Source organism: Natrix helvetica, assembly GCF_964273705.1.
Source record: "Natrix helvetica genome assembly, chromosome: 3".
Lineage (NCBI taxonomy): Eukaryota > Metazoa > Chordata > Lepidosauria > Squamata > Natricidae > Natrix > Natrix helvetica.
In genome coordinates this window covers 2,225,867-2,253,667 of record NC_138549.1, presented here as the reverse complement: position 1 = coordinate 2,253,667, position 27,801 = coordinate 2,225,867, and the positions used below count along the sequence as shown (strand labels likewise).

Sequence of the window (27,801 nt, the reverse complement as noted above, 5' to 3'; positions counted from 1 at the left end):
GCAGGTGGGATGCTGAGAAGATTTTCTACGCTGGGGCTTTGAAAGTGGATAGATGAGCTCTACTCCCAACATGGAGGAAGAAGAGCTTGGAACTGTCCTGGTTATAAAATGAGGTGTACGCTTCAAATATGGAGTGGAGTGGAGTGGAATGGGGTGGAATAGAGTAGAGTAGAATACAGTAGAGTACAGTACAGTAGAAAATAGAATAGAGTAGAAAATAGAGTAGGGCAGAGCAGAACAGAGTAGAGTAGAATAGAGTAGAATAGAGAGTAGAGTACAGTACAGTACAGTATAGAATGGTAGAAAATAGAGTAAAAAAGAAAATAGAGCAGAATAGAATAGAAAATAGAGTATAGTAGAAAATAGAGCAGAGCAGAATAGAATAGAATGTAGAGTAGAAGAGAGAATATAGAGGAGAGGACAGGAGAGGAGAGAATATAGAGTAGAGTAGAGTAGAGTAGAGTAGAGTAGAGTAGAGTAGAGTAGAGAATATACAGTAGAGAACAGAACAGAACAGAATATTTTACTTCCTTGAAAAGCTACACAAACAGAATTTTGCATGCCTGAAAATACAATTCTCTCCCCATCACCTTTAGAGCAGATGAGGAAGATCCCTTCTCTTGCTCTCCCCATTGTGCAACAAAATCTTGGAAACCAAAGAAGAATCAAGCTTGATCAATAGCGGGTTAATTGAGGCAGAGTCTGTTAAAATACTCTTGAGATTCTGGGGTGTTTTTTCCCCCTAGATTTGTCCCTGAGGTTGCCCTTTGTGAGATGAGCAAGCCAATTGACTCCCCTTGTATTTTCTCCTTCAGTGGCCTACCCTGACCCTCTAAAAATGACACACGTTCAGAGTGTGTTGGGTGTCGTGTTCTCAGAGAAGAGTAGAGAATTAGGAAGACGAAATGAAGGCAGGAAAAAAAGGAAAGAGGAATTATCCTTTGATGATCCCATATTCAGACTGGAATGAAATAAGCCCAAATAATATTTGAATTAAATAAGCCCAAATAATGCTTGAACAGTGGGACACAGTGGCTCAGTGGCTAAGATGCTGAGTTTGTCAATCAGAAAGGTTGGCAGTTTGGCGGTTCAAATCCCTAGATCCGCGTAATGGAGTGAGCTCCCATTACTTGTCCCAGCTTCTGCCAACCTAGCAGATCGAAATGTAAAAATGTAAGTAGAAAAACAGGAACCACCTTTGGTGGGACGGTAACAGCGTCCCGTGCGCCTTCAGAGTTGAGTCATGCCGGCCACATGACCACGGAGACGTCTTTGGACAGTGCTGGCTCTTCGGCTTTGAAACCGAGATGAGCACTGCCCCCTAGAGTTGGGAATGACTAGCACATATGTGTGAGGGGAACCTTTACCTTTAACTTAATGTTTGAAAAATAGCAGGGCAGGAATTTGGAGGGCCCTTGAAAAAGATCTACCTCTTCTCTCCTGAAATTAATTGTGAATATAAATATCTCCCTGGCAATTCCTTGAGGCCTCTCCGACGGTTGGCCTGAGCACCACAAACGCTGATGGAGGGAGAACGGTCTGCTTCCAGCTCAGTTAAAAGGGCCTTTTGCTCGAATGAGATATATAGCATCACTCATTTCTTTCTGACAGAAAAATACATCAGAAAGATGCTGGCAGCTTGCCTTGTTCACTCATCCATCTCTCAGAAACTTATCAAGGCTGAGCCCAGCGATGATGTGAATTTTTTTACACGTGACCCAAAGTCTTCGGAAGACATCTGACATTCGCTCAGGCCGGGCGCGTTTAAAACTCAGCGTAAGGTGACAAGAACACGAAGCTGCCCACCGAGCCAATGGTGTAAGGCAATCTTTATTTGTTCTGAGCCACAGGTACCATAATTGGAGGGAAAATTGAAGCGCCTGCAGACGTCTACGGCAGCCTGCGTTGAAATGCAACGTTTTGACATGATTAATGAAGAGCAAGGCGTGCAAGTCATTTCTATCGACGCAAGGTTGGGACAGTTGCAAAGGAAGCGACGTTCTCCTCATCCATTCTCTTCCTGTTGCATTCAGCCGTTCACCACCACAGCAGAAATATTGATATCCTTTGCGGTGATTGAACGGGTGCAAGTCACACGCTTTGACCCTAATGCAAGGATGCGCCAGCTAGGAAATATTAGGAATGCATAACTTTCTGTTCTAAACCATGTAGAGCATCCGTGCAACATAAAGATTGCATGCAAAGAATATTCACAGTCACAGTCACAGAATATTCCAGGTGGAGGATAATGGAGATGGTGACAGAGGTGCACTAAAATCCCTTCTTCATCATCATCATTTAACAACCGCATAATCCCTTGCGGGGTGGAGTCTGGGCAACTGAGTGGAACTAGCAGATTGTTTAACTGGCCAGATGCCCTTCCTGTCGCCAATGCGGAGTTTTGTTCAGCGGATATATTCCCCTTGTGTCCAGAGAGAGAAATATCTGCCTCTACCTAGGATCGAACTCACAGTCTCCTGATTGCGAGGCGAGAGCTCCACCTCTAGGCCACTGCACCACTCTGTGCACTAAAATCTCTTCCCTGTATTTATTAGAGCAGGGGGGGGGGCAACCCCCAGGATGTGGCAGTTAATCAGTGGAACAGCTTGTCTTCAGAGGTTGTGGGTGGCTCCATCACTGGAGGCTTTCAAGAAGAGATTGGAGAACCATTTGTTTGGAATGGTATAGGACAGGGGTGTCCAAACTTGGCAACTTTAAGACTTGTGGACTTCAACTTCCAGAATTTTCTGGGAGTTGAAGTCCACAAGTCTTAAAGTTGCCAAGTTTGGACACCCCTGTTATATGATCTCCTGCTTGAGTTGGAAGACCTCTAAAGTCCCTTCCAACTCTGGTACAAGATTGTCAGATAAGACAGGATGGAGCAGAGCAAGACCACTGCCACTATTCCATACATGACAACGTTACTCTATGAAGCCATGAAGCTGGCTCTTCATCTGAAGGAGGAGTAACGCTGCCACACTTGGAACCAACTAGACCTTGTAGCATTCCAGAAGAAGACTGCGTTCTGCTCCCTTTTGACTTGGGGGCTGTTTCGGATGGGGGCGTTGAAACTCCAGAAGTCCCACTCTTCTCAAGCTTGGTATGGCCGTCACGTAGGTTGCCTTCAACTGTGCTCTAACGAACTCTGGCGATAATCTAACCCATGAAACAGGCTTGTAAGCTTCAGCTACTATTCCCTTTGATCTTGGACTGACTGTAAAACTCGACTTCTGCTTGCCGGATTTATGATCTTGTAATTGCCAAGTAACTGACTCCAATCTAAGCGGGTCAAACACCTCTTGTACCTTGTGAAGCCTTCGAAACAGAAGTCAAATGTGCTCACCTGTTCCCTTCGGCAAGGCTTGCAGTGAATTAGAAAGTCCTTTTAACGCCATAATAGCTTTGATTCACACACCAAACTCTTCGTCTTCCAGAAAACGAGATGGAGGAGAAAGCTTTGAGTTGGCCACTATCCATTTAGCTATATGTTGCAAACGTGACAGGGAAATATCTATGGATAATCCTCGACGTGCACCCACAATTGAAGCTGCTGCTAAGTGAGGCAGCTATTAAGTGAGTTTTGCTCCATTTTATGACCTTTCTTGCCACCGTTGTTAAATGAATCACTGCGGTTGTTAAATAATAATGCAGTTGTTAAGTGAATCTGGCTTCCCCATTGACTTTGCTTGTCAGAAGGTGGCAAGAAGGGGATCATGTCACCCCGGGACACTGTGACCGTCATAAAGGCGAGTCAGTGGCTAACAAATTAATTTTGATCACATGACCACTGGGATGCTACCATGGTCATAAGTGTGAAAAATGGTCATAAATCACTTTTTTCAGTGCCATTGTAACTTTGAACAGTCACTAAATGAGTGTTGGTAAGTCAAGCTCCCTGTCTTTCTTTTGCTTATCATGGTCCAAATTCAGACTCTTGGCAACTGACATGTACTTAAAACAGTTGTAGCATCCAGGGGTTGCGGAGTCTCCATTTCCGTCCTTCCCAGCTGTCTTCTGATCAGCAAAATTAATGGGGGAAGCTGGGTTCCCTCAACGACCATGTGTTTCACTTAACAACTGTGGTGATTTGCTTAACAACCATGGTTGAAAAGGTCAAAAAATTGAGGATGATTCCCTTAACAACTGCCTGGCTTAACGAAGGAAATTGTGGTCCATAAGCGGAGCTGACTTGCACCACATTTCTAGGTTGTTTTTTTTTAAAATCAAAGTGTGTGAAAGTTGTAGGTTACACAGAGGCTTCCAGATGTCTTAAGAGCAACTGCGCCAGCTGTTTAACTTCTGGGTCCAACCGAAGCTTGACACAAACACATGCTCTGCATCTGTTTGAAGACAGCTGGAAAGCATCCCAGGAAAAATCAACAAAGGACACACTGGAATTGTTGTGTTCGATCATTACGGAGTAGCCCGCAAATCAAAGTCTGCAGGGATGATCTAATAAACAAAGAATCTTTTAAACACGTCAGATGGCTGAGGACCTGGCCAGAAAAAGAATATCTCAAACCATCTATGGAGATTCTCAACCTTCCAGGTCATGGTAGTCCCAAAGGTGCTTTTTTTTCAAACTTTCTTGTTTTTTTTCCCCCCTTTGGAAATGTTAACACTTTTGTTTTCTTTCAGCACCCAGCCAAAGTGGAGCCTACACGTTAAATGTTAAATAATTGAATTGATAACTCTTTCTTCCTTTTTTTGCATGCTATTTTTTCTTTCTTTCATTGTTGTGGTTAAGGTTGAAGGTATGTTTCTGTTTTGTTTCATTTGGTTGGTTGGTTTTACTGTTTTGTATTTTTATTTTCTATGGCAAAACAATAAATTTAAATTTTAAAAAAGGCAATGTTACACTTCTCATCCAAGAAGGTTCTCTGAACCCCCGGACTCTAGGTGGTCAGGACTTACAGAGCCAGGGCCTGAGGCTGATGTTATGCAATGCAAGATCCGTTGTCAACAAGGCCCCCCTCATTAATGATTTGATCTCGGAGGGGGAGCTGGACCTTGCAGGGATAACGGAGACCTGGTTGGGTCACGAGGGCGGTTTACCCCTCGTGGAAATGTGCCCGCCGAGCTACCATGCATTTCATCAGCCCCGGGCCCTGGGTAAGGGTGGTGGGGTGGCGGTAGTTATACCGGAGAGTCTGGAACCGAGGGAATTCACTGTGCCACAGATATCCGGGTGTGAGTCTCTTGGCGTGAAATGGGGCCCGGGGAGGCAGTTGGGCTTGCTGATTGTATACTTGGCTCCTCGCTATGCATCAGCGGCCCTGCCTGAGCTCCTCGAGCTGATCGCGGAGACGGCGGTTGAGACCCCCAAACTTGTGGTTATGGGGGATTTCAACCTGCCGTCGACGGGTGAAGCATCTGAGGTGGCTCGGGAGTTCATGGCTTCCATGACAGCCATGGACCTGACCCAACTAATTCAGGGCCCCACACACGAGGGAGGCCGCACGCTGGACCTTGTTTTTGTCTCTGGACAGTGGACGAGTGATCTGGGAATAGGGGATTTGGTTATTACACCCCTGTCATGGTCAGATCACTCATCTCTCCGGCTCGACTTCCCTGGCGCTACCCCTCACCGCGGGGAGGCGGAATCAGATTGTCCTAGATGGTTCCGCCCCAGGCGCCTGATGGAACTGGATAGGTTCCAGACGGAGCTTGGGCCACTTCCTGTAACCCTGACCCACTCCCGGATGGAGGACCTGGTGACCGCATGGAATAGTGCGGCTGCCGGGGCCTTGGACCGGGTTGCGCCTTTGCGGCCTCTCCTGCGGCAACGAACCACCCTGACCCCTTGGTTTACCGAGGAGCTACGGGTGATGAAACGCCACAAGAGACGCCTAGAGAGCAGATGGAGGTCCTCACGCTCCGAATCTGACCGAACACAGGTAAGAGCCTATTTACGGACCTACCTCATGGCACTAAGAGCGGCCAAACATAGACATTGTGCCGCTTTTATTGCGTCCGCAGACAACCGCCCTGCCGCCCTGTTTCGGGTGACCCGCTCCCTCCTATCACAGAGGCCGCGGGAAGCCCCTTTGCAGGGTAGAGCAGAGGAATTTGGGGAATATCTGCAGGACAAAATCGCTCAGATCCGGAGTGGATGGGCCCCCTTCAGTGGACCAGGGGAGACGTCAGAAGCGAATCTTGAGGAACCACGCTGGGAGGAGTTTGACTCTGTTGCCGCCAATGATATGGACAGGTTGCGTGGGCAACTGCGAGCCACTACATGTTTATTGGACCCGTGCCCCTCCTGGCTTGTACTGGCATCCTGGGAGGTTACACGAGGCTGGCTCCTGGGGCTAGTGAACGCTTCATTGGGTGAGGGGTCCATGCCGGCCGCCTTGAAAGAGGCGGTGGTGAGGCCCTTACTCAAGAAGCCTTCTCTGGACCCGGTGGAGCTAGCTAATTATCGTCCCGTCTCCAACGGGAGTGTGGAGAGTGTGGTGGCACAACAGTTCCCACGTCACCTGGAGGAAATCGATTATCTAGACCCGCGCCAGTCTGGTTTCCGGCCTGGTCACAGCACGGAGATGGCCTTGGTCACGTTGGTGGATGATCTCTGGAGGGCCAGAGATAGGGGGTGTTCCTCTATCCTGGTCCTATTAGACCTCTCAGCGGCTTTTGATACCATCGACCATGGTATCCTATTGCGCCAGCTGGAGGGGATGGGGGTGGGGGGCACCGTTTTGCGGTGGTTCTGCTCCTACCTCTCCGACCGGATGCAATGCATGTTGGCAGGGGAGCAGAGGTCGACCCTGAGGCCGCTCACTTGTGGGGTGCCGCAGGGGTCAGTCCTCTCGCCCCTCCTGTTCAACACATATATGAAGCCACTGGGCGAGATCATTCGTGGTTTTGGGGTTGGATACCATCTGTACGCTGATGACACGCAGCTGTACATCTCCACCCCGAACCACCCCAACGAGGCCGTCGAAATGATGTCCCGGTGCCTGGAAGCCATTCGGGTCTGGATGGGGGACAACAGACTCAGGCTCAACCCCTCCAAGACGGAGTGGCTGTGGCTACTGGCGCCCCTGTTCAACCAGTGGACTCCATCGCTGGCCATTGGGGGTGAGCAACTGGCCCCCGTGGAACGGGCGTGCAATTTGGGCATCCTCCTAGATGCCCGGCTGTCGATGGATGACCATGTGGCAGCCGTGGCGAGGGGGGCGTTCCACCAGGTCCGCCTGGTGCGCCAATTGTGCCCCTTATTGGACCAGGACTCCCTTCGCACAGTCACTCATGCGCTGGTGATGTCTCGTCTGGACTACTGCAACGCTCTCTACATGGGGCTCCCCTTGAGATGCACCTGAGGACTGCAGCTGATCCAGAATGCGGCTGCGCGGGCTATCATGGGGAGTACTAGATACTCCTACATAACACCTCTCCTGCGCGAGCTGCACTGGCTACCTGTGGTTTTTCGGGTGCGTTTCAAGGTGTTGATTACCATCTTTAAAGCGCTCCATGGCACAGGACCTAGTTACCTGCGGGATCGCATCCTACCCCATACATCCCTGCGACCAATTCGCTCTCACAGGGAGGGACTTCTACGGGTGCCGTCCACCAAGCAATGCCAACGGGCGGCGCCCAGGAGTAGTGCCTTCTCTGTGATGGGCCCAACCCTCTGGAATGACCTCCCCCCCGATATCAGAATCACTACTGACCTCCGCTCCTTCCGTAAGAAACTCAAGACCCACCTGTTCCAATTGGCTGGCCTAGCCCATCTATAGTTCTATTCTTATCCTCCTGGCAGTTATTTTTAATTATTTAATTTAATTTTGGGGTAGTTTTTAGGGGTTGTTTTTAATGTTGTTCTTAATCTTACTTTACTGTACAGTTTGTATATTGCCTCCTCTATCTATATGTATCTATATGTATGTTTTATTTCAACTGTACACAGCCCGGAGTCCCTTCGGGGAGAGGGAGCGGTTTATAAATTTGAAATAAAGTAAAGTAAAAGGATGAGTTTTCTGTTTTCAAAGGGGAAAAAAACCCAGAAAATTCTAGTTGCCTTTTTTTCGGGGGGGGGGGGAGGACTATCTTTGAGATATCTTATGGAAAGTTCTAGATTCAGAACAGTGTAGACAGTGTATCATCACAGTAGACTAATAGCCTGCGCATAACAAATTCAACATTAAGAAAATTAAGATCATGGCACCCAGCTCTCTCAATTCCTGGTAAATAGATGGCGAAGAAATGGAGGTAGTGACAGATTTTATTTTCCTGGGTTCCACGATCACCACAGATGGGGATGGCAGCCAAGAAATTAAAAGACGCTTGCTCCTGGGGAGGAAAGCTATGGCAAAGCTAGACAGCATCCTAAAAAGCAGAGACATCATCCTGCCAACAAAGGTGTGTCTAGTCAAGGCCATGGGTTTCCCAGTTGCAATGGATGGCTGTGAAAGTTGGACCATATGGAAGGCTGAGCGCCAAAGAATGGAGGCCTTTGAACTCTGGTGCTGGAGAAGACTCCTGTATTGAGTCCCTGGGACTGCAAGGCGATCCAACCGGTCAGTCCTAGAGGAGATCAACCCTGATTGTTCTTTAGAAGACCAGATCCTGAAGAGGAAACTCAAAGACTTTGGCCACCTAATGAGAAGGAAGAAGGACTCCCTGGAGAAGAGCCTCATACTGGGAACAACAAAAGAATAAGGAGACGACAGAGAATGAGGTGGCTGGAAGGTAATTCCTCGACTAACGACCACCATTGAGACCAACGTTTCTGTTGCTAAGCGAGACGTTTGTGAACTGAGTTTTGTCCCATTTTTCTATCTTTCTTGCCAGAGTTGTTAAGTGAATTGCAGCGGTTAATAAGCAGTGTTGTTAAGAAAAAAAGAGGTGGTAACTATAACTTAACATTGTAAATAAGACTGATTCCACCCTGATTCAAATCAGGCATTTACTGTAAGTGCTAAGCGTTCCCAGAACATTTGTCCGTTCTGGTTTTTGCAGGCAAGGGGCTGCCTTTAACCTCATTTCATTCTCACATCATTTGTAAACATGCAGCTTTTCATCAGGCGTTGTCTAACGAAAGAGATATAATGAATTTCCTAACAAACATAAACTTCAGAAAACACATTGCTTCTTCTTTAGCACTAGCGCAACAATTTTGGGATATGTCCAAGAGCCAGCACCCCGGGGTTGATTTCTAACACTTTTAAGTGTTCCCAGATTCATTCTCATTCTCCATGGTTGTATATCAAAGCTGTTTTGAAAATCTACAGCATTTTAGAGCAAATACTAGATTTGTAGGGAAAGGAGTAGGTGGTGGAGTCAAGAGAGTAATCAGTCTAGAGTCTTTACATGGTCACAAAGAAACTAAGTTCAACCATTCTTCAATCCCTTATTTAGCATCAAAATAGTGCTGTTAGTTGACTAGATTCCTGTATATACATATGAGCTATAAACCAATTTAATTGGAACTTAACATGTGCCTCTATTCTTCTGCACCTGACATAGCTATTTAATGTTTTCCTTAGCTTCAAAGGACAGAAATCCATTTGGCCATAGTGACAATTTCCCGATAATATCCTTTGTATCTTTAGCAATGGATTAAGCTTAAGTAAATTAAATTAAACCAAAGAAACTCTGTTTTTCTTTGGGGACCAGAAACAATTATAGAATGGTCATCTTCCATAGTTTATGTGCAGACCCTAGGGTCCAAATGATGCAGCAAAAGAGAATACAGGAAGTCCTGGACTTACGACCACGACTGATCACATGATCCCAAGACACTGTCGTAAGTATGAACCAGTTTCCAAGCATACAAATTTTGATTCGGTGACCATGGAGATGCAATGGTCATAAGTGTGAAAAATGGGCATAGATCAGAATAACAGAGCTGGAAGGGATCTTGTAGGTCATCTAGTCTAACCCCTTGCCCATGTAGGAGACCCTACACCATTTCTGACAGATGGCAGCCCAGTCTCTTCTTGAAAGCCTCCATGGATGAAGCTCCCTCAACTTCTGAAGGCAACCTCTGCTCCATGGGTTGATTGTTATGTCAGGAAATCGCTCCTCATTTCTAAGTCGAATCTCTCCTTGATCAGTTTCCATCCGTTATTTCTCCTTGAAATTTCTTGCTTTGGAGAATAGGCTGATTCCCCCCCCCCCTTTCTGTGGCAGCCCCTCAAATATTGGAAGGTGCTATCATGTCTCCCCTGGTCCTTCTCTTCACTAGACTAGCCATGCCCAGTTCCTGCAACCATTGTACGGTCATTAAAGAATGTCCGTAAGTTGAGGATCACCCATACTCCTTTATTACTCCATTATTTCAAGAAAGAGAGCCATCCCTGCTCCATCTTTTAAGAAAGAGAAGCAAAGAGTGACTCTTCCAGGTACACTTTCTCATTGTTGCAGAGCTCAGCTGTTGGCTCTCTCTCTCGCAGCCGAGCCGAAGAGCAACTGGTTTGGAGAAAAGTCCACAGCCTCCTTGTCAACTCTCCACATCCTGCTGAAAAATGCATCGGCTCAGCTTCATATTCAGCTGCTGTTGGCTTTAAATCCACTTTTGATCTGATACCCAGAGACAGGCCTCAGAGGAAAGTGGAGCAATCTTTGGGGTCAACTGTCTAAAGCAATTCTTAGCCAGGGAAGAATGTGACGAGAGGGATGCGCTGTGGGCCCTTTGCTGTCTCGTTTTTCCATACGTGCCCTGGTTAAGAGTCCCTCGGACCCACGTTATCCCCCCAGGATTGCTGGTAGACCCCTCACCAGCCTCTTCTACCCGGATAATGTAGCCAGTGGTGAAATGCAATTTTTTTTACTACTGGTTGGGTGGGCATGGCAGGGAAGGATACTGCAAAATCCCCATTCCCTCCCCTCTCCAGGGGAAGGATACTGCAAAATCCCCATTCCCTCCCCACTCCAGGGGAAGGATACTGCAAAATCCCCATTCTCTCCCCACTCCAGGGGAAGGATACTGCAAAATCCCCATTCCCTCCCCACTCCTGGGGGGAGAATGCTGCAAAATCTCCATTCCCTCCACACTCCAGGGGAAGGATACTGCAAAATCTCCATTCCCTCCACACTCCAGGGGAAGGATACTGCAAAATCTCCATTCCCTCCCCACTCCAGGGGAAGGATACTGCAAAATCCCCATTCCCTCCCCACTCCAGGGGAAGGATACTGCAAAATCCCCATTCCCTCCCCACTCCAGGGGAAGGATACTGCAAAATCCCCATTCCCTCCCCACTCCAGGGGAAGGATACTGCAAAATCCCCATTCCCTCCCCACTCCAGGGGAAGGATACTGCAAAATCTCCATTCCTTCCCTACTCCTGGGGGGAGAATGCTGCAAAATCTCCATTCCCTCCACACTCCAGGGGAAGGATACTGCAAAATCTCCATTCCCTCCACACTCCAGGGGAAGGATACTGCAAAATCTCCATTCCCTCCACACTCCAGGGGAAGGATACTGCAAAATCTCTATTCCCTCCCCACTCCAGGGGAAGGATACTGCAAAATCTCCATTCCCTCCACACTCCAGGGGAAGGATACTGCAAAATCCCCATTCCCTCCCCACTCCAGGGGAAGGATACTGCAAAATCCCCATTCCCTCCCCACTCCTGGGGGGAGAATGCTGCAAAATCTCCATTCCCTCCACACTCCAGGGGAAGGATACTGCAAAATCTCCATTCCCTCCCCACTCCAGGGGAAGGATACTGCAAAATCTCCATTCCCTCCCCACTCCAGAGGAAGGATACTGCAAAATCTCCATTCCCTCCACACTCCAGGGGAAGGATACTGCAAAATCTCCATTCCCTCCCCACTCCAGGGGAAGGATACTGCAAAATCTCCATTCCCTCCCCACTCCAGGGGAAGGATACTGCAAAATCCCCATTCCCTCCCCACTCCTGGGGGGAGAATGCTGCAAAATCTCCATTCCCTCCACACTCCAGGGGAAGGATACTGCAAAATCTCCATTCCTTCCCTACTCCAGGGGGAAGGATTCTGACAAGTCCAGTCAATGTAAGAACGGATGAGCCAATATTTGAATTGAAATGGCATCTTAGTATGTGAAAATAAAAAGGATCAGAGAGGAACTCAAAGTAACCCCACCTTGATGGACCATGGGAGACATGAGACCAGCATTCCAATATTTGAGGGGCTGCCAGAAAGAAGAGGGAAAGTTATTCTCCAACACCCCAAAAGAGAAGGCAAGGAACAATAGAAGGACATTTATCGAGGAGAAAAGCAACCTGGAATTAAGGAGAAACTTCCTAACAGTGAGGACAATCAACCAGTGGAACAGCTTGCCACCAGAAGTTGTGGATGCTCCAACACTAGATATTTTTCAGAAGAGACTAGACAGTGGAACAGTTTGCCACCAGAAATCATGAGAGCTCCATCACTGGAGGCTTTTTAGAGAAGACTGGACCATCACTTGTCTGAAATGATGCTCAAGCAGGAGATTGGACTAGAAGACCTCCAAGGTCCCTTCCAACTCTCTAAATCAAGTTCTGGATTATTCTGAATTTCTTTCTCAGTCTTCCTTTAACCTCTGGACTGTGTAATCACTTCTCAAAATATCCCAAGGTCACTTCTTAATTCTTATATCTCTGAAACCTGGGACCTACAGAAAGGTCAATGTTTGATTTGTAGCCATCCCTGCCCAAGGACTCCTAAGAGCAGACCTAACCATCCATTTTACTTACCCAGCATTTGAAAGGCTCCAATACCGTTGGGCTTTGACACTGGCCTGATTGATCGCTCTCTCTCAGTAACCATTAGCGGGAAGATATCATAACGTCCCCTTTGCTGCCTCCACTACATCTCTAAAATAATCTGATCTTATTTTACGCTATTCCTTCTTTGGGGACATTGGTGTGGCTTTGATTGATCCTCTGCTACAAGGCTTGCCAGGATAGGAGTCCAAAGTTGGCGCGTGTTATTTATGGTCTAACATGATGCAAGTATTTTGTGTAGCTGGGTTTTTGTTGTTGCCGGATCTGGGTGTCAGCTGAGGGTTGAGACAAACCCCCCACGCTGGGATTGTGTGGTGCATTGAGGGTTATAGATCTGGAGGTAAATGATCGTATTTTGGAACTGCAGTTGTGAAAAATGTGTGTGCAGTTATGAAAACAGCAGCAAGCTTCGTGTATGGTATAAAGGCTGCATAGCTCAAGGAAAGAACATAACTATGCTGGATCAATCCCATTTATTTTACTCTAGTCCACTCTTATGCTACTCTATTCTGCTCCGCTCCGCTCTGCTCTGCTTTACTCTGCCCTTCATTCCAGTACTGTTCTGAGCCAGCTTCCCAAACACCACAAACCCTCTGAGGTGAACTCAAAAGATTCCTTTATTAGGAATGCTGGCGGCCCCGGCAAAAGTTACTCTCGCAGGCTAACAAATCTATCCAGCAGGGGAAATGAATAGTTGTCTGCCAAATCTATTCAGCTTCACCCCCTGCCTCCCCAGAGCTCGGGTGGGGCTTTGCTAGCAGCGGTAGCTTTTCCGTCCCAAGTACCGGCCCGTAGATTTCCACTGCTCTCCTCTCCTCTGCCTTCTATGCATCCATGTGTCAGGCACTGAGCCCAGCTGTTCCTCCTCTTCCTCATCAGCCACCTCCAGACCTAGGGACTATTGACTCTCCATCTGAGGGCTGATGAACGGCCCAGGCTCCGTCTCTCTCTCTCTCTCTTCCAGCTCCATTCCCTCTTCCCCCTCGGAGCTCTCTTGCCTTTATGCTGACCCTGACTCCCACACCTCCTCTACTCTCCACTCTCCTATTCTACTCTCCTACTCTCTATTCTACTCTCCACTCTCCTATTCTACTCTCCACTCTCCTATTCTACTCTCCTACTCTCTATTCTACTCTTATCCTACTCTCTATTCTACTCTCCACTCTCCTATTCTACTCTCCTACTCTCTATTCTACTCTTATCCTACTCTCTATTCTACTCTCCACTCTCCTATTCCACTCTCCTACTCTCTGTTCTACTCTCTATTCTACTCTCCACATCCTCTAACAACTGTACTTTACTCATGACGTGGTCACATCACGATATCATGCTCAGAATATCCTGTATATAAACATATTTCTGCTGTTGAGTTTCATCAAATGAGCCATCTTGACTGACACAGAGAGTTGCGCAATCTTAACGGCATGTTTGCCTCTCCAGTTTGAGATAAGGAGGAAGCATCCCCGTTTAGTCCTCCATATTTAGAAACCTCCCCATAAACAGGTAAGAAAAAATAACTACGGCTATCTTTGGAGTCACTCCACTCCCTTAAATAATACTGGCAGCTGTGGAGAGCAAAATAATATAAAGTAGAAACCGCACATGAGCAGAGAAAGTGTCTTCTAGCAAAGCTGTAGAGATAGTCAGCTGTAAACGTGCAAGAAGAGGACAAGCATGCATATCATTTTTGAATATCATATCTTTATTGTGTGATCTTTTTCACATAAAGCCTGTTTAGTGACTTCCTGGGGGAGCCGGAGTATACAACCACTCAACCATAACTCTTTTTGCAAGCTTCCTGGAAAACCCTGGGCCGTCTCTCAATTGCACTTGTAGTATAGTGACAACCACGTATTTGCACTGCAGTTTTACGACACCATAAACTATCGGATGAAGCCGAAGTCATGATTCTGCAGTGTTGAAGAGGGGCGAAAATAAATGGCCTGAGCGAAACCCCTCTCAGCCACAACCCTGTTGTGGACAACAACAACAACAACAACAACAACAAAAGTATCGCTCTCTTAAATACATCCCGATAAAATGAATGCAGAGGAGTTTCCCTGACTGAACACAGAAAGGAGGAATATGGAGGCAGAGCTTTGTTCTCTGAACTTGTGGGTCGTTTTCCAAACATTTTGTTAGCAGGATAAGTAACATCTTCAGCTGAGTTTAGGGGATGTCAGTGTCCGTCAGTGGTGGGATACAGATCCTCTTGCAACTGGTACTGTGCAATGGGGCCGGGCGTCCACCACATGCACAGCACACACATGCGTACTTACTGCCTGTGAAGCTCCGTGATGCTCCAGCTGCTCGGCGGAGCATTGTGCAGGCGCCGTATGCTCTGTGCGCGGAAGCCCCAATCGGCTCAAATACAGGTAAGGAGGGCAGGTGGGCGGATGGGTCCTCCAGAGCACTGGAGTACAGGAACGGTACCTGGTGCTCCCAGCAGGCACCAGTATGCCCATGCGGGGTGTACCGGTCGTATCCCACCACTGGTGTCCATTTTCTTCTGCTTATAAGGGCTTCATGCGGTCAGTAGATCTTGTGGTGGGCCAAGTGTGGCTGTGTCAAGTGAGGTGATGGCTCAGGTGGTGGGTTTTGTCATAGGAGGGTCTTGAGATGGATCAGGTGTGGGTCATGTCAGGTATGGGTCTTGCGATGGGGAGGTCATCTCAGGTGAAGGTCTTGTGATGAGTCTTGCTTGTCAGTAGGTCGCAAAAGTGGATCACGTAAACCCAAGACACTGCGACTGTCATAAATATGAATCAGTGGCCAAGCGTCTGAATTTGGATGGCGTGACCATGGGGAATGCAGCGACGGTCATAATTGTGAAAAACCTAAGTCATAAGTCACTATTTTTTTGTGCCATGCCATTGTAATTCACTGAATGTTGTAAGTCTAGAACTACCTCCATCTACAACGGTTTTCTTTTAATGACATTAATGGAGGACTGTGTAAGAACAAAGCCTTTGACTGATACAACAGGAGGAGTGATGGCAAATGAAGATCACAACTAGACAAAGCCAAGACGTTGCAACTCAGAGGTCATTGGGCACAAAACAGGAAACTTCCCTGACAGAGTCCCATCCAACAACAAGATTTGAACCCAATACTAAAATCTCTCTAAGGCCTCATGTTGAGCCTCTGGCTCATTAACACACACACTACTCAAGGAATGGACAATGGTTTTTGCCCCTCTTCAATTCCACACACATCATTTGCAAATTGCCGTGTGTGGCTGATTCAAAAGAATTCTTAACTCCGACAAGCTAAATTCCTCTCAGACATCACCTCCCTCTTAACAGTAATCTCCTTTCCTTGTCATAATCCACATTTTAACAATCAAGCACTTTCGTAGGCTATTCCTGTGGCATTTAAACCCAGGTTCCTCTAGGCTAGATGTCCTCATTTTAAAAAAAAAATCTTGATTTTCTGGGTAATTGTACAGAGTCCGGACACAAAAGGAACACCTTGTTTTCCCCTCCTGGAATTATTTATAAGACAAACCGGGGCACGGTGGGGCCTTTTTGGGAGAGGGGGCGGTTTAGAAATCCAAATAAATAAATAAATAAATAAATAAATACATGTGAGCCAAGGTGGCACAGTGGTTAGAGTGCAGTACTGCAGGCTACTTCTGCTGACTGCTAGCTGCAGTTCGGGAATTCAAATCTCACCGGCTCAAGGTTGACTCAGCCTTCCATCCTTCCGAGGTGGGTAAAATGAGGACCTGGATTGTTGGGGGGTCAAGATGCTGACTCTGTAAACCGCTTAGAGAGGGCTGAAAAGTACGATGAAGCGGTATATAAGTCTAAGGGCTATCGCTGCTATTGGTACTATTGCTATGTGCCCCCCCCCCCCCGTGCCCTGCTTTGGCTGTCAGACACCACGGGTCAGTCCTTTGCTATTTCCAGGCTGGCACCTTGGGCCAGATCAAAGCACCCTGTGGCCTTGAGTTTGACACCCCTGATCTGTAGGCATTCGATAGGTTGTATAGGGTTGAAGATAAACCTTTCTTGAAACATAGATCGCCTTCAAAGGGTTTCTAATGAAGAGCAGAACGTACCGTATGATCCTAAGGACCTCAGAGCAGAGGTGAAATGCTCTGATGTCTGCTACCAGTTCGCTTCGCCACCGGTTCGCTTCGCACGCAGGCATACCACAGGCGCTACCATGCAGCGCTGAAAAGGAGGATTAAGAAGCCTTTTCTGAGTCTGCAAAGGTAAGTAGAACAGCGAGGGGGGAAACGGCTGTGCCGCGTGATTTCGAGTCGCTAGGAAGCAGGATTTCCTGCTTTCTAGTGAATACAAATCGCACACCATAGCTGATCGTCACACAGCTGATTGTTGTGCGAACCAGTAGCATTTTTTTTTTATTATTGGCTTGGGTGAACTGGTAGCATTTTTTACTACTGGTTTGGGCAAAGTGGTCCAAACTGGTAGCATTTCACCCCTGCCTCAGAGGTCTCCTAGGCTCAAGGAATACCACCAAGGGACCTCAGAGTCAAGTGGTTGCCCGGCCTGTTTTTGAAGACCCCCAGGGGTGGAGCACCCACAACTCTGGGAAGCCAGCTACTCCACTGAGTAATTGCTCCCTCTCTTAGACAATTTCTGCTCACTTCTAGGTTGGCTTTCTCTTTCACAAGGTTCCACCCATGATTTCCTTTCCTGTCCTCTAGTGCTTTGGAAAATAAGTCAATCCCCTCTCCTGTGTGACAGCCCCTCAAATCCTGGAAGACAGTTACAACGTCCCTCCAATTCTTCTCCCCTTCAATAGGCCGAACATAGCTAGCTCTCTCTCAAACATTCGTCATATGGTTTAGCCTCTACACCCTTTATCATTTTTGTTGTTCTTCTATGCATACTTTGTAAGGTCTCAGCATCTTTCCGGTATCATCACGATTGTATGAAGTAATCCAAGGGTGGCCTCACTGGTGTGGTATGAAGTGGTACAAAGTGGCGCAGTGGTCAGAATGCAGTATTACAGGTTAGTTCTGCCAACTGACAGCAGTTCAATCCTGATCGGATCAAAGCTGACTCAGCCTTCCATCCTTCTGAGGTCGGTAAAATGAGGACCCAGGTTGTCGGGGGTAACATGCTGACTCCGTAAACTGCTTAGAGAGGGCTGTAAAACAATGTGAAGTGGCAAATAAATCTAAGTGCTATTGCTATAAAAATCATTCCCACTGCCAGCAGTTCGATGCTGACCGGCTCAAGGTTGACTCAGCCTTTCATCCTTCCGAAGTCAATAAAACAAGGACCCAGATTGTTGGGGGCGAGAGGCTGACTCTGTAAACTGCTTTCAAGACCTTGATGCTAGCCCTCTGTTGATGTAGTTTGAAACTAGAGGAATGGAAATGTAAAATAAGGTCACACAGAGAACTAAGCTATGTTTGGGCAGGGTAAAAAAATCCACATTATTATTCCACGTCTTCTTCCCATTCATCTAATGCAATGCCCTTCATGAATTCTGCTGAATAGACAGTCACAGGGCCTATTCTGGAGGGGGAAAAATGAGAAATCACCTTTGGGTTGTGTTTCAGGCCAAAGCTATTTCCTTGCCTGCCGTCTTAATAGCAGCAAGGGGGAGAAGGAGCTTTCTTCCTGGTGTGAAATTATTCCTGAGCTCTTCTCACATTTTTTAATTTAACTCCGCTCCTTATAAGGAAAAGGATGGTTGTTTGGCACAGAAAGAAATGCCTGCTTAAATTGTCATGACAGATGAGTGAACACAGGTAAAATGTAGATAGATAGGAGAAGGGCAGGGGGAGCTGGGAGGTGGAGTTAAACATGTCACTAACTCAGTCTCCTTATGTTGCCACAAATAGTCTATTTCCAAACCTCTTGAAATTTGTTAACTCTTAAAGATAAAGGTTCCCCTCGCACATATGTGCTAGATGTTCCCAACTCTAGGGGGCGGTGCTCATCTCCGTTTCAAAGCTGAAGAGCCAGTGCTGTCCGAAGACATCTCCATGGTCATGTGGCTGGCATGACTAAACACTGAAGGCGCACGGAAAGCTGTTACCAAAGGTGGTTCCTATTTCTCTACTTGCATTTTTACCTGCTTTCGAACTGCTAGGTTGGCAGAAGCTGGGACAAGTAACGGGAGCTCACTCCGTTACGCAGGGCTAGGGATTCGAACCGTCGAACTGCCGACTTTTCTAATCGACAAGCTCAGCATCTTAGCTACTGAGCCACCGTGTCTCTCATTTATTAACTCTATTAGCATCAATTTAATGTTGGCTTTAGAGGACTAGATTCTTGTGGATATGCATTAGCAATAAATTAACTAGAACCTAAGGCATAGTCTTGATTCTTTACACCTGACAAGACTTTAGCTTTTAGGTAGAGTTTGGAATAGTTAGGTTAATGCTGTAGGGTAGGTTGGGCAGCACGGGGGCTCGGTGGTTAAGACGCTAGGCTAGTGGGCTGGAAAGCCAGCAGCCCAGGTTTGAGACCCAAGTGCCACACAATGGGGTGAGCTTCTGTCCTCGCCCCAGCTCCTGCCAACCGAGCAGTTTGAAAGCATGTAAATGCGAGTAGATAAGTAGGTACCACTTCAGTGGGAAGGTAACAGCACTCTGTGACATCACACTGACCACATGACCAAGGAAATATCTTTGGACAGAAATTGGCTCAATTGCCTTGAAACGGAGACGAGCACAACCCCGTGTGTGTGTGTGTGTGTGTGTGTGTGTGTGTGTGTGTGTGTTTGTGTGTAGCATGCTAGGTCATATATGTGCATATATTTTAATCTGCAGTAGAAACAGAAACAAACAGCAATGAGGAACAGACTTGGGTTACTAAGGGAGAGGATTCTAAGTACACCCAGGGCTAAAATCTGTTGAGTATCATGGCCCCATAACTACAACTGTTTCTTTGATGAAAACTGGGCTTTAAATGATATTTGGCAACAGACAGCATCCATATTGCTGCTCCCATCAATTTGGGTACTTCACACACATCAGAGAATCGCAAAAGTGCATCCCGTTATGCCAAAATGGAGTCCTCTTAGAAAGGAGGAGAAAAACGAGAATATTATCTGCCTGCCCTTAAATAGAGCTTCGTAACTTGAAGCTTGTAGAGTTGATTGTGCTTTGACAATTAGCTGGGATGACAGACTCATCTCCAGTTTACAAATAAGCAAAGAGCTAATTCCTAGAATTAAACCCGCAGTGGCTTTTTTTCCCCTGGAATTTCACAAAGCAAATTATGCCGTTGAACATTTTCTCCCAAGTGGGGCAAGATTTAAAATTTATAGTCTCTGAAATGCTGAGTAACTAATCCCTACTTTCGAGATATTAGCAATTCTCAGGCAAAAGAAAGTTTGCAGGAAAATACTCAGCACATGATATGTTCTACAATCTTCAAAGTCATGCTAGATAAGGCTCTGATATGGAAATAAAACTAGATTTCTTTTGCTTCCAAACTCAATTTAAATAATGTTCATTCTTATTGTAGCCAAAGGATTTATGTTGTTTTACTAAACAGTGGATGTGTCTTGATATCATAGATATAAAAGTCTTGGCAACTGGCATGTAATTATTACGGTTGGAGTGTTAACCTCTTTTGCGACCTTCCAACAAGCAGAGTCCAGAAATCCAGATTCACTTAACAACCATGTGCCTAACTCATCAGCTAAAGTGATTCACTTAACAACTGTGTCAAGAAAGGTTGTAAGATGGGGCAAACTTGCTTAACCCACGTCTCGCTTAGCAGCAAAACCTTTGGGCCCAAGGTTTTGGCTGTACGTTGAGGACTATCTGGTTAATAGCATGCAATTTGAGTACTGGAAAACAACAACCCATTGCAACATTGTCAACATGCTATTCTTTCAACATCACAACTCCCAACGGCCTTTTAAATAAAACACTGGAATGATGGTGTGGCAGCTTTGAATCTCCCTCTTTGTACAAACGGACAGATTGACGCAGAAAATACATTCTGAAATGTTGAAACCACTTCACATTTTGTTATTTTATTTTGTTTGTTTTTAGAGGAAAAAATAGGGTGAGATTATTTCACCACCACCACCAATATCAGGAGGAGGGGCAACTGATTAATTTATCTTCCGCTGTCCTGATGATGGGTGAGAGGCAGTACCTTGGCTGGTGATTTTCTTGTCATCAAGCAATCATCAGAAGTTAAACAGGTTGAGAAAATACCCTGGTTAGCCTGCACCCTGGATGCTCCCAGTTCATTCCTACATCCAGAGTGGAGTAAGTAAACTCAGCCCACTCAGGCCAGCTAGCAAAAATAAATAAATAGCTTACACTACATACAACATCAGCAAATAACAAAACCACTGAGTAGTAAAAAGACACGCACAGCAGCACAGAATTTTCATTATCTGAAGGTCTATATATGAACAGAAGCATTGAGGACTGCAAACAATACTTGGGTGTTTGGTTGGTTATTCCAGCATTAACCCCTTAATGTGCACAATGGCAGTTGTGAGACTAGCCCGAAGCTGCCTGACCTAAAGACGAAGCAGGCACAGAAGCCAGGTAGATAAAAGCCAGAAATCTCATCTAAAAGATGCCTTAGAGAAGAAGGAACTAAGTTGTCAAGGGAACAAAGGAAAAAAATGTCAACTAAACCAAACAAAAGAAGTAGGAACACAGCACATGGGAACCTTCTGGCCAAATCCCACCCACAGCTACCAGCTGTGTAAGTCAACAAGACAAAAGTACCTGCCAGTCTTGACGTACTGACGTTCACCAGAACTGGAGAAGCTTCTTGGATGAGAAGCAAAATCTCTTCAAAGGAAAACCAGAGAGTCCAGTTGCCTCTTGAAAAAAGCACCTTTGGGACTGCCAGATGCAGAAGCTCAAATACGTTGGCCACCAAATGAGAAGAGAGGACTCCTCAGAGAAGACCTCGATGTTGGGAAAGCTGGAAGGCCAAAAGAGAAGGGACAACAGAAGATGAGATGGTTAGATACGATCATTGATGCAACGAAGGTGAATTAGGGCAAACCCTAGGAGACAGCAGAGGTCAGGGAGGCTGATTCGGACAATGAGGAGGTTGGGGAGGAACATGGGCCAGTCCCGGAGTCTGGGGAAGGCTCTGATGTGGGCTCTGCATCAGAGGCAGAGAGGGGGCCAAGGCCATCTGGGAGTTATGTGCTGCCTCCAGAGTCTGACATCAGCGAGGCAGAAGAACAGGGGGAGCCTGTTCCCAGTGTGCGCATGTGCAGAGCTGCCAGAAGGCAAGAGCAGTTAAGACAAAAAGGGCAACTCGGGAGTAAGGCTTGGAGATGATTGGCCCCTCCCATAAGACATAAAAGAGGAGCGAACTGGACGTGAGCCTTTGCAGGAAGCAATTAGTTCATCTGGTTCGGTTCAAGCTTTGAAAAGTTCTGTTGGACTCTGGGCTAAGTTTGGCCTTGCTCTGCATTTGGCAATGAGGTCTCTGGCAGAATTCCCAGGGAAATAAAGGTGGGTGTTTATCAACATTCCCCTGAAAGACTTTGGCAACTCAAATCTGTCGGGATCTTCACAGACTGCTTGCAAAGCCAGGTGGGCTGTGAATGACCATAATTCACAGCTGTATAAATAAAAGAGGGTTTTTGGGACTAAGATTGTGATTTAGGCTTTCTCAAGAAGCCTAGGTCAGAACACAGGCACAACTTAGCAACTGAACAATAACAATTTTCTGGCTGTGAGTGTGTGACCCTACGCCAAACCTGGGAGCACATGTAACACAATGGAACAGAGATGAAAAGTGGGACACCAGGTGTTCCTTCCTTGTTCTACAGCAAGAAGGGAACTATTTGGTGGGTGGGGATAATGCCCAAATCCAAAATACAAGCGGATTGGCTCCAAACTTTTTGAGAGAGAGAGAGAGAGATGGGCAAAGGCAGATACCAAACTTCCCGAGGGCTTAAAACTCCATACAAATTCTTAACTAGTGATGTTCTGCTAAGACTTTTCCCCAAACTATAAAGCTCCTTTGGGACGGATAATAGGAGGTTTTCTTAAAAATGATATTTCAGCAATAATCAAACGTCAATCCCCGAATTGGAAAAGCTTTGAGGCAGGACACTTCATCCCCGCATTAATTTTCAGAATATGCAACTCACGCATAAGCCTTCTTAAACATGCTTTTTTTCCCTCCATAAATTTAATATTAAAAAAAAAAGGATTTGGAGTTCCATTCACATCAAAAGAAGTCTTTCCAACAAAGACCTTAAAACTGAATTGGTGAAATCAGAAAAAGCTCCCTCGAGTCTTAGCGTCCCTCTGCTTCTCATGCAAAGCGGAATGCTGGAGCACTGATGCTCCCATCCTCAAATCTTTCTCTTCAAAAGGACGTCAAAGCAAGGAAATGCCAAAGAGAGAAACGTTTAGGGCTGCCACCGAAAGCTTTTTGTGTCACCTGTTAGGTGACACAAAAAGAACCGAGATTAGCCTGCCCAAAAAGAAAACAGTTGGGCCGCTAAAAAGACAACAACAGCAACAACAATACGCAACTACACACCCCATGAGTACCACTCTATTGGCAGTGACTTGTTATAAAGCTGTCCTAGAAGGAAGGCAAGCAACCCAAATGTGCTTTTCAATTGGCAACTGGATTTTTTTTGTTCTTTCTTTTAACAGAGTAACAAAGTTGGAAGGGACCTTGGAGGTCTTCTAGTCCAACCCCCTGCTCAGGCAGGAAGCCCTATACAATTTCAGACAAATGCTTGTCCAATCTCTTCTTAAAAACTTCCAGTGTTGGAGTATTTACAACTTCTGGAGGAAAGTCGTTCCACAGATTAATTGTTCTTACCGTCAACAAATTTCTCCTTATTTCTACGTAAGCTCTCTCCCTGATTAGAGACCACACCTGGAATCCTGCATCCAGTTTTGGTCACCATAATATTAAAAAAAAACATATGGACATTCTAGGAAGAATGCAGAGAAGAGCAACAAAGATGATTAGGAGACTGGAGGCTAAAATATACAAAGAAGAGTTGCAGGAATGGGTAATGGTACGTCTAGTCTAGTGAAGAGAAGGACCAAGGGAGACATGATATCAGTGTTCCAATATCTCTAAGAGGCGGCCACAAAGAAGGTGGGGTGTCAACCTCTTCTCCAAAGCACTTGAAGGCAGGACAAAAAGCAACGGATGGAAACTAAGCAAGTAGAGAAGCAATCTTGAATTAAGAAGGAACTTCCTAACGGTGGGAACAATCAACCAGTGGAACAACTTGCCTCCAGAAGTTGTGGGTTCTCCATCACTGGAGTTTTTCAAGAAGAAACTGGACAGACATTTGTCTGAAATGGTCTAGGGTCTCCTGGTTGAGCAAGGGTTGAACGAGAAGACCTCCAAGTTCCTTTCCAATTCTGTTATTCTTCATGAAGTCTGCCTGAAGCCAGAAGTTAAAGAGATACGGTGGTTTTTCACAAACAGGACTCTTTATTCTGAAAATGGGAACCATCACTCAAATATGAAATTCATGCTTCATTGGCAGAGGTCCCCATGTTCAATTCCTGGTATTTTTAGTTACAAAGGGATCTTGATGTGCACAGTTTTAGAGTTACCCAATATAAGGTCCAAGCTATGAACATATGGTGGGTCCAAGAATGGTGGCCTTGTTGGACAGCTTCAGAAGGTTTACCAAGAAAGCCAGAGCTGTACAGATGACCTCTAGAGATGGAGATAAACAAGTGATCCTTCTTTTCTTCCTTCCTTTTTCCTTCCTTCCTTCCTTCCTTCCTTCCTTCCTTCCTTTCTCAGGTTTTGAATCTACCCAAGAAAATAGCTGCTTTAGCAGCTGGCATTTCCAAGGTCTAAAGTTAGATTTCAATGCATCCCATCTTGTTTTTTACATTCAATAATTTGATTGCTGATTACTTTACCTTGCTATTTGGGAAATGTCTAAAGGGACGGAAGCTTTTGTGCAGAAAACTAAAGACTAAATGCTTGACATTTCTGCACAATAGACCGAGGGATTTCTTAGAATTGCCTTCAATAGGAGGTTTGCCGCAGCAGCCCAGGAACAAATCCTACTGACCTTTGAAAACCAGAAAGAAATCTCCACTTATTCAGCCAAAGAATGGAGCTCTCAGTTTCCCTGCAGCCATTCATTCACTCCTCTTTCTTTTCGCCTTCTCTCCCAGCGCCTCTTTTCTCGCTCTTCCCTTTGATTAGGCAGCACATCCAAGGCGAGGGAGAGAAAGAAAACGCTGCGAGAATCAGAGACGATCTCCTTGTGTTTAAATCTCTAGCTTATTAGGAGGAGGAGACAGCAGGCACACAATCCAGCATCCTCCAAACATCCCTTGGCAGGCGTCATACCTGACTTCTTATTTACTTATTTATTTAGAACATTTATTTAGCTACCTATTGTAGGAGATGACCAGGTTGAGCCCGAGGGAAGGGTCAAATGCATCGTAAGTCATGAGTTTCTGCGTGCCCGCAAGAGATCTAAGCCCAGACCACCTTGAATGCCATTCTACTCTACTCTACTCTATTCTACTCTACTCTACTCTACTCTACTTTACTCTACTCTACTCTACTCTATACTCTACTCTAGTCTGTATTCTATTCTACTCATCTAGTCTATTCCCTATTATTTCTGTTTTATTCTAATTTACTCTAGCCTACTCTGGTCTGTTCTGTATTCTATTCTATGCTATTCTACTCTCTATTCTACTGTATACTATTCTACTCTAGTCTATTCTGTACTCCAGTCTACTCTAGTCTATGTCTATTGTAGAATAGAATAGAATAACAGAGTTGGAAGGGACCTTGGGGGTCTTATAGTCCAACCCCCTGCTTAGGCAGGAAACCCTACAGCACTTCAGACAAATGGATATCCAACATCTTCTTTAAAGCGTCCAGTTCTAGTCTATTCTAATCTACTCCAATCTATTCTATTCTCTATTCTATTCTGTTTTCTATTCTACTCCACTCCAATCCACTCCACTCCTCTCTCCACTCTACTCAAATATTCTCAAATATTCTTTAAGAAATAAACAAAAACCTACCTTTTCCCCAGCTTTCTTAAGCTAGGTAGTCCCTAAATCAGAATGTACTCTTCGCAAAGACATGCACCTGATTGTCGAAAAGTATCAGGTCCTCTCCTACTACTGAAGCCGTGAACTTACCTATCCCACTTTAGATTGCAGCTGTATGCTCATCTCTACAGAAAGCAGCCTCACCAAACTCCAGCCTATAAAAAACAACAAATGCCAAAGAAAATGGGCTGGAATCTTCTCCTTGAGATGCTATCTCATAGCAAATGTCTCTAATCAATTATGTAGCCTAACAGATGTGAGAGTTGATCTTCAGCCAAGATATGAGATGAATCACAGCTGGGAAGTTGGGCTAATGTTTAAATCAGAGGAACCTCCGCCATTCCATGAAGGCTGGGATTTGAATGAAGGCTTGGATCAGGATGGAGATGTCAGTCAAACTCAATTAAGTCGCACAAGCAGGACAGGGGCAGGTGTGAGTGAGGCCATCAAGATTTGCCAGGCAGAAACAGAGGTGTTTGTCCAACGTGCAGGGTGGGTGGGTGGGGATTTTGCAACGTTGAAAGCTGAAGCAAAATAATTTCACAGACAGAGAATGCAGAGACCACTCAGGTGGGAAGAAGACCATGAAGGAAAAGAGAAGATGGCTCAGTGCAATTTGAGGACCTCATTTCTCACTTGTGAGGGAGGGATGGAGGGATTCTTCATTCTCTGAACCAGAGGTCTTCAAACTTGGCAACTTTAAGACTTGTGGACTTCAACTCCTAGCATTCTGAGAGTTGAAATCCACAAGTCTTAAAGTTGACAAGTTTAGGGACCCCTGCTAAACGCCAAGAGAATAAGATGTTGAGTAACCAAACACCTTGCTGGTGGTACAAAAAAACCTATGTGCAAACTAATAGGTCCCTTGGTGCTCTCTGAGCTTGCTTGTTTTATTGAGGACATTTTATTACCAAACTAGGTAACATCATCAGTTCAAGAAGGGAGTGTGGTTTGCATTCCATTTGCATTCCAAAGTAGCTGCTTTGTCAGTGTTAGTGGGTGTGGTCTTGATGTGTTAGTGGGTGTGGTCTTGGAGTTTCCTTGACCAGACTGTTGTTTACTGAGTTGGTTGTTCCTTGATTGGGAAGTGGGTTTATTTATTTATTTATTTATTTATTTATTATTCGTATTTATAGACCGCCCCCTCTCCCGAAAGGGACTCGGGGCGGTGTACAGTCACTAAAATGCGTTATAAAATACATACATAAAACAGTTAAATAATTAAATACGTAGGTGGAGGAGGTTGCAAGACTGTATATAGAATAATAAATATAGTACATTAAAAGCTTATTAAAACCCCAAACCCAATTAAAATGAATAAATCCCCGGGAGGTAAAACTAAGAAAGTGCCAGGCCAGCTGATTGAAATAGGTGAGTCTTTAACTTTTGCCGGAAGGAACGGAGGTCGGTGGTAGTTCGAATGTCAGGGGGGAGGTCATTCCAGAGGGTTGGGCCCATCACAGAGAAGGATCTACTCCTAGGTGTCGCCCGCTGGCATTGCCTAGCAGACGGCACCAGGAGGAGCCCCTCTCTGTGTGAGCGGATAGGTCGCAGGGACGTGTGTGGTAGGATGCGATCCTGCAGATACCTAGGTCCTATGCCATGATATGCGTTTCTGAACGGTATGTAGATATTGCACAACACACGGAGAGACTTCACCGTAGTTTCAACTGGGAGCATCCTAAACCAAGCTAAATCCAAAAAGTCTACAAAATTCTTTGAAGCCACGTAGCCAGATAAACCAGCCATCAACAGGCACATAGAGATAAACAACGTCTACATACCATTCAAAAGAGACAATCTAAAAGACCACAACAATCAACACCCAGATAAGCAAAGGTTAACACCAAGAGGTCAATGCTGCACTGGATTGAGGTAATTCCCAGTCAAAATGTCAAGGTTGGTATGCTTTAGAACAGGGGTGTCCAAACTTGGGAACTTTAAGACTTGTGGACTTCAACTCCCAGAATTCCCCAGCCAGCCATGTTGGGAATTCTGGGAGTTGAAGTCCACAAGTCTTAAAGTTCCCAAGTTTGGACACCCCTGCTTTAGAACATCTGGTGGATTGAGGAAATATCAACGCAGGCCAACAGTTGAGCAGTAA

General features: G+C 45.8%; 3 protein-coding genes across 6 annotated transcripts in view; 1 reads left to right on the top strand and 2 right to left on the bottom strand.

Moving 5' to 3' along the window:
* EPSTI1 (epithelial stromal interaction 1) overlaps positions 1-27,801 on the bottom strand; it is a 577,346-nt gene that overhangs the window by 289,297 nt on the left and 260,248 nt on the right. The window lies entirely within an intron of this gene.
* The window catches only part of LACC1 (laccase domain containing 1), a 384,759-nt gene that overhangs the window by 173,679 nt on the left and 183,279 nt on the right, over positions 1-27,801 (top strand). The gene's annotated exons all lie outside the window — the stretch shown is intronic.
* The window catches only part of ENOX1 (ecto-NOX disulfide-thiol exchanger 1), a 367,889-nt gene that overhangs the window by 199,341 nt on the left and 140,747 nt on the right, over positions 1-27,801 (bottom strand). For 2 of the 4 annotated variants that reach the window (XM_081947904.1, XM_081947907.1), the window contains exon 3: positions 25,788-25,852. The exons of 1 other annotated variant lie outside the window; for it this stretch is intronic. The gene's annotated coding sequence lies outside the window, so the exon portion shown is untranslated. Of the gene's footprint in view, positions 1-21,383; positions 21,586-25,787; positions 25,853-27,801 lie in introns of all 4 variants that reach the window. One more of the 4 variants, XM_081947905.1, reaches the window with a different exon arrangement.